We start from the raw sequence: 13057 nt of genomic DNA on the forward strand, positions 1-13057 counted from the left end.
GCAAAATTCCTGTAGTAATCAACTCTGAGGGTCCTTTTTCCTTGTACACCATTCTTACAATGTGATTCATGAATTGTGTCCATGTGTCTTTTGGCAGTTCAGTATCACCAACTACCCTGTCTTGTTTCAGGGTCCTGTCATCTCTGTTGTAATCAGTAAGCCTAAATATATCACAGACTCTCCAACTTTCAGCTCTGGTCTACCAAGACATCCCCTTGCTAGTAATGTTGGTGTTCCTCATATTAGCACATTTCTTATGGCTTTGTTTAATAGGGTAACCTCTGAACTCTTTTGTAGCCATAATCAACAATGAGATCTTCTGGTCATGCCTACTCCCTTGGACATTTTCATCCATTTCCACATCATCTGTCATAGCAATACTAACATTTCACACTTACTCAACACGGCCATCTCTTTTTTTGTATTTTAGAACCCACACAAGTAGCCTATTTGCTCCATCTCCTGATGTTCTTATGAAAGTTCTAAACTTGTAATTCCATCAAATGCTTTCAAATCAGTAAACTCAGAACCAAACCAAGATTCCATCCCTTTATTTCATATTCTTTGAAACCCATTAATGTAGGTACTTTCCAATTCTTTAGTCTATTTCAACCATGTTCTCATCTCCTTTGTGGTGTAATCTTTTTTTTTCCTTAGGATAAGCCATCAGAAGTACCTTTGCTGATTCATGCTGTGAATTTACCATAGTTACAACTTAATGACAGGGAGGGGAGTCATGGAGATATTTTGAGAACACATGTCACCATGACAGTGAGAATCTCATGTGATGTTCTAAAGAAAATTGGGAGTGTTACCTCTAATAGAAAACACTCAGACATATCTGCAGAGTCAGAGTTATGAGCAATATTGAAGATATTCAAGAAAATTTACCAGATGTCCCTTCACATCTGTTGGAGTCCTGTTTTTTCTAAAACTGGGCCTAACCCAAAGAGAAACTCATTTGATTACATTTAAGCCATATTATCTTAAGATCTACATTAGGGTTATCAACTATTTCAGTTTCCCTATAGTATGGACATTGTTTCTGCTTTTGTTGTTACAATATGTGGTTCTAATCTTACTTCTCTTTTTAAATACCGGTTTAAATAAATTACATGCACAGTGTGTGCACACACACATACACATGCATGAAAGTAAAAAATAAAATAAAATTACCCCTAAATCTCAGTACTAGTTCTAAGCTTTTGAAGATAGTAGTCAAAATGCCTAGATTTGCACTGTAACTCTAACACAGGGTAGCTCTGTGTTCTTATGCATGTTAAATAGTTTGTCCATGCTTCATTTGCTATCTTACAAAGGAAATGCAAATGTTAGCTATGAATTTGGGTTCTTGTGAGGACTATCAGATTTAATTTATACAAAGCCATTAAAACAGGGTTTTGGCCCATTCAAAGTAGCATAATGATATTTGCTTTCATTTTATTAAAATTTTTGTTTCTTTTTTTTCCTCCAAAATTGTTTTATATCTTGTTTTCATTGCTGATAATGCACCAAATGCTTAATTCTTATCCTGATTTATTTCAGAAATTTGCTCAAATTATTTAAATTACTTTTTATGTATTACAAATCATAAGTTTCTTAAAGTGCATAAATCTATAATTACTTTTTTCCTTTTGTTAGATATTTAGTTTCTTTCTATCAAATTAAATAATGATGCAATTATGTTTGTTCAGAAATGTGAAGGTAGAATGAAAATAATGTACACTTAGATTAAAAGATATTAAATTTTGAAATATTTATGTAATAGCTGATGGAGAAAAGTATATTTAATGGACATGTGGGTATACAGTATGATCGTGGTATCTGATATTGCTTTCTGCACTAGTTATAATGCATTCCTATACTTGGCTCTGTTCCATATATTTGGTCATCATTACCTACATGTGGTTACTGAACACTGGATTGAATAAAAAACTGAATTAAAATATACAAATGTGTGTAACAGCTATTGACAATATAAAATCCATACATGTGAAACTTCCACCCCCAAATCTCTACTCCTGATAATACTTCTCTGATACCTGACAACATTGACCTAACATCCACCATAATTTTACTCTTCCTGTACTTTTTAAATAGCTTGCCACATACTTATGAATGTCTAACTATATTTCATTCAATTTTGCTTGTTTTTGAGTGTAGCTAGAGAAACCTAAAGCCTTAATTAAAACAGGAATTTGAGAAATCCTATACAAATCATACATTTTCTCTTCTACTATTGCTGTTACTGATTCTTTTATTTTAGAAGACAACAGACATATGAATGCCTATATGTAAATGCATAATATCTACAATGATTTCTAATTAGTTATTCTCATTAATTAGGACTTAGATTGAGGGACTATTATATTGAAGACAAGTAAGAAACCATTCCTCCACAATGGGGATTCCAGTGTAGCTCCTATAAGTGCCTTTTAGGTACTACTGTCAGTACCCACAAAGAACATGTAAAACATTTGACCCTGAGATCTTTTGGAGAATCACCACCTCCTCCTATGTAAACTCACTTCCTAAGGACACAACAATATCTCTGCTATGTTTTGTGTAATAATAATATCAAAGACCACTAATGAGCATATGCCAATTACCAAGAACATTACCTTGTTTAATCTTCATTTCAACTCATGATTCTATTACCCTAATGAATCAACTAATGATGACTCTGAAACTAAGATGTGTCAATTATATGTTCCTTATTCACAAAGATGGTAAGTGGGAAAACTTCCATTTAAGTACAAATCTATCTAATAAGAATGTAAAGGTGTGGTTAAATTGAGAGTATTTTTTTATTTAAAGTATACTATATCACATCTCAGCATTAGATTGTATGGTAGGCTTAATAATAGCCCTTGCCACCAAGGGAAAAAAATAGATATCTATGTCCTAATCCTGTAAACTTGTGATATAATTGAGTTAAATCTCTTGAGATTTGCTTTATCCAGGTAGGCTAGGTGTAATCCTTAGGGTCCTTAGGTAAGAGAGACAAGACGATCAGAATGCTAATAGGAGATGTAACCACAGAAGCAAACATTTGAAGGGTTACAAAGAATGGGTCTCAAGTCAAGAAAGCAATTGATCTCTAGAAAGTGATCAGGGAAGGGATTCATCCTTTGGAGTCTCTACTCAGATCCAGCCATTCCAACATCTAGGCTTTAACCCAATGAGACTAAGTATGGATCTTATTTTTTTTTAATTTATTTTTTATTTTTTACAGGCAGAGTGGACAGTGAGAGTGAGAGAGACAGAGAGAAAGGTCTTCCTTTGCCATTGGTTCACCCTCCAATGGCCGCCGCGGCCGGCGCACTGCACTGATCCGAAGGCAGGAGCCAGGTGCTTCTCCTGGTCTCCCATGGGGTGCAGGGCCCAAGCACTTGGGTCATCCTCCACTGCACTCCCGGGCCATAGCAGAGAGCTGGCCTGGAAGAGGGGCAAGCGGGACAGAATCCGGCACCCCGACTGGGACTAGAACCCGGAGTGCCGGTGCTGCTAGGCGGAGGATTAGCCTAGAGAGCCGCAGCGCCAGCCTAAGTATGGATCTTAATATGGAACTCTCAGTTAAAACTTTGTTTGAAGATAATGAGTTTATGGTAATAGAAAACTAAAATTAAGAGAAAACTAACACAGTTTGCTTTACTTTATTGCCTTAGGAGCCAGTTCTGTATCAAGAAAAGCCTTATGGGGTCAGCACTGTGGCATGGAGGGTAAAGCTGCCACCTGCTATGCCAGCATCCCACATGAGCACTGGTTCATGTCCTAGCTGCTCTACTTCCAATCTAGCTCCCTACTAATGGCCTGGGAAAAGCAAAGAAAGATGCCACCCTTGTTGGAGACCCTGATGAAGCTCCTGGCCTCTGGCTTCTGAGGGAACCAGCAGATGAGAGATCTGTTTTTCTATCTCTCCCTATCTTTCTGTAACTATGATTTTTCAAATAAGTAATTAAGTCTCTTTAAAAAAAAGAAAAAAAATGCATTTTCATATCCTGAACTAAACTGTTAGAGGATTTACTAATGAACACCTGTAAACTAGGATGATGTCTCCTTTGGAACTTACAGAATAAGCCCAAAATATCATGTAATAATTCCATATGGAGTCTTTCTGCTTGGTTTGTTCTTATTGCAAAAAGATTTATTTTATTTGGTTTGGTTTGTTTTTTCCCCCTCACAGCTGTCCAGGGTGTCATGGTGGAGACGTCCCACAGCTCTACTGCTGCTGCAACTGAAGGCTAAGAATCCAAGCACCCGTGGGAGCCACGGCTTCATAAAATCTATTTAAGCCTTTATATAGAAAGCAGCCGACAACTCACAAGTCTGCCCATGAACACACATCTCACAGCAGTGGTCACTGTCAAATGAAACTGAAGTCTTGATTATATACTTTCAATCATCAGATCATTTGAAACAAAAATGGTTCATGGAAATTCTGTAGAGGCAAAATACTTCTTTTTTTTCCCCCTATTATTTTATGGACTAAAAAACTGATAGGAACCAAATTATGACATATATATCAGGTGAAGTAAAAGACAGAGATATGGAATATTTATCTAAAAGTAATTGCAATTATATCTAAAAGTACTATGTATTAGGTAACATAAAAGAAGTGAATTGGAATTGATTCCAGTATGTAATTCAGATGACAGACTTTTAATTCTTGTTATAATAGCATTTACTGCTCAGAGATGGAGAAAAACCATCTTTTTAAAGATAGGGAGCAGGAAACTGAAACTAAAAGTGACCATATTAGGTGTTTCACTCATTTTAGTTACACTAGCCATTTTAATGTGCAACTTGTCCACTTGAATGCCACTCCCTTCCACTCACAAAAAGGGCTTACTCTTTGAACTCTCTCTTAATTACAATATAAGTATTAGAAAATGTGTCATCATCTTCATTTTCATTGTCTTCACCATGAAAGGCACAAGACTTTCTGCTCGTTAGGCTGTATCTTGGGTACATATTGCCTTTTGCATATATATAACTTAGGCACATTACTCTCAGAATCTCCTGTTGTTAGTAAATATTTTACACTTGATCTATTCTATACTATTATCTGCATGTATACATGAAGAGGCCTTCAGACATCAGATATTTCTTATAATCCTGCACCATGATGAATGTGGAACATCTCTAGTGGACATGAACTATTCTTGAACTAACATGGAAACAGACACCCGTTACTGTGTAATTATATTACCCTCCCAGCCTAACAATAAACCTTATTTTGACCCAGGATAGAGAAGGTTTACTCTACTTTACCTGGAGATTTTGAAGGAAAAAAAATTGGGGGGGGATTTCAGAATTTGAGGGACAATAAAAGCACTCTTTAATCAAGTACATTACTAATTGTGCATGGAAAAGCATGCATATTTATAACAAGTGGAATTCAGATCTGTTTCACTTTTCAAGTGCAAATAAGAGAATTCATACCTGTAAGTTTAAGACTTGTTGCCCTTTAATCCCTACACGGACTTCTGTCAGCACCTCCAAGGGTGTGGTGGAATGAGAAGGCCATGCCAAGATGCCGCTGGCAACAGAATCTGCCTGGCAACAGGCTGTGATTGGATTGCTTCAGAAACTGCCTGGCAACAGGTTGTGATTGGTTAGGGCATAGACCACCCCTTGACCTGATTGGCTGTCTTGGCTATATAAGCTGTTGTAGCAACTGAAATAAACAAGGCTGCAGGTTGCTTGCCTCAGGCCTGTTTTCACCTGTCTCCGTGCCTGTTCCCTCCACTCCTCCTTTCAGGAATGAATCCTCTCAGAAAAGAAATCAACTTCAACACAAAGGTGTATCCATTTCATATCATTTTGTTATATAATTAACCTTATACAAGTCTTTCAAACAGGGAGTTTTGCTCATGAAACCTGGTATCTGCAAACAAAGAGAGGTTTCTTAATAGAACATATGACTGGATATAAATAATTGTAGTTGCTCTTTCTTCCAAAGACAAGAATTGTACTTTTTCACCCTGGGAGCACAACCGCCTGACAAGCTTTGGACACAAACCATGGGAAACATCAAGAATCACTTTCAGGTAGAAGCTCATGATGCACTGTGTTCTCTTTACTCTGCCTCTGAGATCATGGAGGTCTGTGTTAAAGCAGAGCCTCAGTCAATCTGTCAATGACTTTTCTTTTCTTCTTCTTTTTTTTAGATTTATTTATTTAATTGAAAGACAGAGTTACAGTTACAGAGAGGCAGAGGCAGAGAGAGAGAAAGATCTTTCATCCTCTGATTTACGCCCCAAATGGCCACAATGGCAGGAGCTGTGCGGATCCAAAGCCAGGAGCCAGGAGCTTCTTCCAGGTCTCCCACTAGAGTGCAGGGGCCCAAGCACTTGGGCCATCTTCTACAGCTTCCCCAGGCCATAGCAGAGAGCTGGCTGGAAAGTGGAACAGCCAGGGCTAGAACCAGCATCCATATGGGATGCTGGCACAGCAGATGACAGCTTTACCTGTATGTCACAGCGCCAGCCCCTATCAATGACTTTTCAAACAAATGCCTGCTACCAAGCAAATGAGAGATAAGACACAGAAGCACAGATACTGTAATTTGTTTTATCACATGTATTTGAGTATTTTTAATAAGCATTTGCTCCTATAGGAAATAATCCAAATACATACCTAAGTAATAGGCAACGAGGTAAACTAAAATATATTATTTTAGATAATCCATATATGATTGCTTATTAAATGATGTTAAGAAGTATAAACTTCACTATCACTAAATATTTTTTTCTGAATTTTTGGTTAGTTACACACATTGCTTCTCTTATTAAGAGATTCTGCATTATAGATAGCATTAATGGAAAATTAACACTCTCTGCTCTTCTCTAGGTCTCTAATCTTTGTCACACAGCTTGGTTCATACCTTAGCATACTATTGCTTCAGTCAGTTTGCAAGTGGTGGATGTACTTCTACACTAGCTGGCTGCTCCACTATTTATTGCAGGTAACAGGATTCCTGGAACTGGGACCAAATTGAACTCTGAAACACTTAACAATATTCCAATATCTCCACAGCTCCTTGGCCATATGTATTACCTACAATTTCTGTTTAATTTCGGATGCTGGAAATTGATAAAGCAGTTTTGAAAAAGCAGCACATGAGTAAAAAAAAAATACTAAATGCAAAACATTTAAAAATAGACTATTTAATTTCCATTTTCAACTTCCAGTAGAATCCAGGCTAAGGGACTGCTGAAGAGAATTTCAGTCTTATATTGTCTTGCTGATTAAATGCTCCTGTACCTATTCTGATAAGATTCATTAGCTTCATCTTAAACACAATTTGCAATGGCAATATACAGTTTCCTAAGTTCCTATAATGACCATGCACTCTAATTCACAGAAATAATTCTGAAATGTGCTGATTCATGCATATTTTAGCCTTAAATATATATTTTTATGTATTTATAAATATATATTTTCTATATATAAAATATTGTACATTTAACATAAATTTATTTACATATCTAATAAAATATATACTATATGTTTACATATACAAATTGATATACAATTCATATTAAAATAAACATATATGTAATGATGCACATGTATAATTATTATTACACATATTTTAAGTAATACATATACATATTATCCATAAATATATAAAATTCTTTACATTTTTAGCCTTAATATATGTATGAATATATATATGTGTATATATATACATATATATGTATATGTATAAGTTTGAGAACATAACCAGTGAAATAAAAATGTCATCTCTGGCAAAATCCATTTATTTTACATGTTGCCATGCAGATTTTTAAAATTCTACAAACTTTTTCAAAACAGATTTATTTATTTGTTTGTTTGTTTGTTTGAAAGAGCTATGGTGGGGGGATAGACAAAAAGAGAGATCTTCCACCCTGGTTCATTCCCTGGATGCCATATGGCCACAACAGTCAGGGCTGAGCCAGGCCAAAGCCAGAAGCCAGGATCTTCTTCTGGGTCTCCCAGGTGGGTGTCAGGTGCCCAAGCACTTGGGCCATCTTCTATTGCTTTTGCCAGGCCATTGTCAGGGGACTAGACAGGAAGTGGAGCAGCAGGGACATGAACCAGCATCCAAATGGGATGCAAGCATCACAAACAGCAGTTCTACGCATTATGCAACCATGCAGGCCCCAATTCAAAAATTGTGAGGCATACTGAACTTGAAAATAAATTTTAATATTTTATCTTCAATTATTAGAACAGTGAAATATAGTAGTCATAAAATTGAGGTTAATAAACTTTTTTACACAGTTTTATTTTATTTATTCAAAACACAGACTTACAGAGAGAGACAGAGAGACAGAGAGAGATCTTCCATCTGCTGGTTCACTTCTCAGATAACAGTAATGGCCAGAGCTGGGCCAGGACAAAGCCAGAAGCTAGGAGCTTCTTCCAGGTCTCCCTCGTGGAAGCAGGGGCCCAAGGACTTTGTCCATCTTCTGCTGCTTTCCCAAGCACATTAGCAGGGAGCTGGATCACAAGTGGAGTAGCTGGGAGTCAAACCTGTGCCCATATGAGATGTCAGCATTTCAGGTAGAGGCCTAACTCATTGCATGACAATAACATAACCCATGGTTAATAAATTTTTCCAACACCACTCTGTGAAACATCCATATTTTTAACCCAAACCTTCATAATCACAAACATATACAATATTTCAGGACATGAAACCTCTATATTTATTATAGATATAGAATTCTCTCTTTCCCCCTCCCTCTCCATGTATAGACATGTATAAATCAATGAAGGTAGGTGAGTGTGAGACAAATGTGAGAATGTGAACACAATGAATATAATGTTATACTAATAATTAAAAATCAAAATATACTCAGAAGGCTATTTATATTATTTAGGTTCATTTTAGTTGATACCTATTTTGATTTAAATTCCATTTCCCAAAAGCTATGATTTAGAATTTAAGAAATATTAAAGAAGTTTTAATAATATTAAGTATTTTAGGTATTGTAACAGCAGAATGCAATAAAAGTATATGAGTTAAAATTGATTATTTAGTCAGATTATTATCCAAATCCCAAGAACACATACTGTATAAAATCCCAAGATCTAAGTATTTATTTTGTTAAATTACCCATATAATTGACATTTTTAATTAAAATTATGCTTAATTTCTTAATTTTAAAGGCAGTAAAAAATGCATGACCTAAATAATCATTGTGAAAATGTAAAGTATATGAAGAAAAATATTATCAATTTAAAATAAAATACTTTAAAATTACCTAGAGGTAGCCATTATTAGCACAATAAGATACAATTTAATTTTAATTAAATTTGGCCAAGAAAAACAAAACTGAATTAAAACTCAGAAAAGATGCAGACTTTAGGAAGAAAATATAAATACTCAACAAAAGATGAGATTGTATGAAAATGTCTCTGAAGTTTATTTTATATAACTAGAAATTAATGTCATTCTATGCATCTATTTCTACTGCATATTTCTACAGAGCCTTAAGTAAAATTTAGTACATGATAAAAGTTAATTAACCATTTCATAACAACAAATCAATTTGATCCCTGCCTTTGAAAAGCCTCTAATTTGTTTTCCTTAAGACAGTCTTTATGATAAAGTCTTAGTTAAATTTCATGATGGTATTTTAAGAGACATTAATTGGAAAATATTGACCTGGAAGCTTAATATCTCACAGAAATATCACACAGAAAAAATGTACATCATAAACTCCATATTATATGCTTACATATATTATACAGAAAGAAATCATGCAATATATCACATAATCTCTGTACATTAATTGAACATGTGGTTATTATTTATTTGAGAGGTATGGAGATAGAAAGAGACAGAGATCTTTCATCCATAGTTTCTTTCCACAAATGCCTTCAACAGCCAGGATTTATCCAGGGTGAAACCAGGACACAGGAACTCAATCCAGGTCTCACACAAGGGTGACAGGGACACAAAGACTTGAACCACAGTGTGCTACCTCTCAAGGCCTAAATTATCAGGAAGCTGGAACCAAGAGTTATGGCTAGGAACCAAAGATATGTCTAGGAACCGAAGACAGGTACTCCAGTATGAGATATGAGCATCTTAACAGGAGTCTCACGTGCTCGACTAATTGCTATCTGGATTATCAGTTACTTTAAGGCATCTCACATTTCATATTGCATTATATTCAAAGCATGATGTTCTCATTTAACATTTTTATTGTCCCAGAGCATCTACTTCCACTTCCTTGTTTCAGTTTAAGAAATAGACAATCTTTTTGTAAGTTCTTTTACCTAATTATGCCCTGCATTTAATATATGTCCATATTTTCCTGAAGACATCTTATTAATGAGTTCTTCTCACTCTTTGTGCAGTGTTATACTATGTACTGTGTACATTTACTATGTAGCTGTCATTCATTCCCTCTGGGTTTCCATTTGTTGTTTTAACTGGTGTTTTCTACTTTCTTGGAAGAATATGGTAAATAAAATTTCCCAGCTTTCAGTGTTCCTACATTTTATTAGAAAACAAAAGTAATAATGGTGATAAAAAATGGCTGATGTCTGACTAGGCATTGTGTCTTTTCCCTTACTTCTTTTTTTTAAGATTTATTTATTTTATTTATTTGAAAGACAGAGTTACAGAGAGAGGTAGAGACAGAGAGAGAGGTCTTCCATCTGTTGGTTCACTCCTCAGATGGCTGCAATGGCCGGAGCTGCGCCGATCAGAAGCCAGGGGCCAAGAGCCTCTTCCAGGTCTCCCATGCTGGCACAGGAGCCCAAGGACTTGGGCCATCCTGTACTGCTTTCCAAGGCCACAGCAGAGAGCTGGATTGGAAGAGGAGCAGCCGGGACTAGAACCGGCGCCCATATGGGATGCCAGCACTTCAGGCCAGGCCATTAACCTGCTGTGCCACAGTGCCAGCCCTTCTCTTACTTCTTAACACATTTTGGAACTCGTTAAGTTAAAGATTCAATTCTTCCTCAAAAGCAAATTATTTTAATTTATTTCTCTGATTGTTTATGTTTCTGCTTAAGACCTTCCTTTTATATAAGAGTTTTAAATTCTCTATCTGTATGAGTTAACTCTACTGTGTAAGAAATTAGGCCAAAAGTTACTTAAAAACAGCAAACATTAATTTCCCCACAATTTCTGTGAGTCAGTAATCTGAAAGCATGCACCTGTCTTTGTGTGGTGCCTCGGGAAGCAATACTGAAGATTTTGCTATATACTCCTTATTAGAAGTGAGGCATTCACTCCAAGTCACTTTCTTCTTATATTTTATTTTTGAGATAAAATAATTGCAATTTAAATTATAGTCAAAGTCTTAATGTTCCACTAAATTAAAGAGTTCAGACCATAATTCATCAAGCATATAGACAGAGGCTATTAACCATAATCAAATTCAAAATGTTAATTTCACTCAGATACAGCAAATTTTAAAATAACCACAGGTCATTCTTAACAATTTTATTGACAAATATACAAAACAAAGTTTGATAAAACTGTATTTGTGGCAATACTGATACCTACAGGCATTTCTTCCCTTTTTTGTTCTTGTTTTATTTATTTATTTATTTATTTAGCTCCTACTATAAGGGAGCCAACTCACTTTCTAAGGGAGGGAAATATACAAGGGCATGAATAGCAGGAAGCAATGATCATTGTAAGCATTTAGAAGCTATCAGTGCCTCGTTGGCCTCCAACATTTAACATCCCTCCCATTCATGATATTTTCATATTAAGAATTTCAAATCCTAAAATGCTTATTTCATTTAGACATTTGTGAAAAGTCTATGTTCTCATTTCCTAGATCAACTCAGATATGATGAGGCTCTTTGGATGCATTTCCTTAAGTATAGTGCTTTTTGATTTATCCATGGTAGAACTAACAATCTGTTCCCACACTTCCAACATACAATGGTGACACAAGTAGAGATAATAAAACAGATGTTACTATTCAAGAAATGGGGCAAGAAAAGGCACAAAGAAGGCCATAACAATCCCAATATCCACCTAGAAAAATACCCAAATCTCCTTGATTCCCTTGAGGTCAAAGGTAACCCTCCACACTTCTTGACTTACAGATGGGTCCTTGTTTTCACCCTTTGACTCATTCTTCCTTTTCAGGAAAGGTACCACACGCTTAAAGCAAAGTGCTTTCTGTCTGCATCCTGCTGGTACAATTTTGGAGATGTAACTCCTTTCTTCACTTCGCACTACCTCTGGTTCCTTTGTTCCAGGACAGAAGGATTTGCTTAAGAAAGTCGTTAAGGGAACCAGCATTGTAGCATAGCAGGTATCCCATATGGGTGCTTGTTGGTGTTCTAACTGCTCCAGTTCACATCCAGCTCTCCGCTTATGGCCTGGGGAAAGCGGCAGAAGAAGGCCCAAGTGCCTGGGCATCTGCCATTCACGTGGGACACCCAGATGAAGCTTTTGGCTCCTGGCTTCAGCCTGGCCCAGCACTGGTTGTTGTGGCCATCTGGGGAGTAAAGCCACAACAGATGAAAGATTCTCTCTCTCTCTCTCTCTCTCTCTCTCTCTCTCCTCTTTCTCTTTCTGTGACTCTGACTTTCAAATAAATAGGTAGATAGATAGATAGATAATAAAGAACTCCTTAGGTTGAAACATAAGCAATAAGATAATAAATAATTCTCACTAAACTTCTGTAGGCTTTCTCTAAATTTCACTGATTTTCATTCTTTTTTTTTTTCTTTCACAAAGTTTATTCCAATATCAACAAACACGTGCTTCCAGTTCAGCTCTCTGCTGTGGCCCGGGAAAGCAGTGGAGGATGGCCCAAATGATTGGGCACCTACACCCATGTGGGAGACCAGAAGGAAGCACCTGGTTCCTGGCTTTGGCACAGTGCCAGCCGTAGCAGCCATTTGGGGGGTGAACCAACAGAAGGAAGACCTTTGTCTCTGTCTCTCTCTCTCAGTGTCTAACTCTATCTGTCAAATAAATTTAAAAAAAATTAAAATTATGATTAACTAGAGGTTTTTTTTTTTGGCTTTTGCTTATATACTATTCTTTTAAATTAGACAAGAAAAGAATTGCAAACAA

Source organism: Lepus europaeus, chromosome 16 (genome assembly GCF_033115175.1).
Source record: "Lepus europaeus isolate LE1 chromosome 16, mLepTim1.pri, whole genome shotgun sequence".
Classification (NCBI taxonomy): Eukaryota; Metazoa; Chordata; class Mammalia; order Lagomorpha; family Leporidae; genus Lepus; species Lepus europaeus.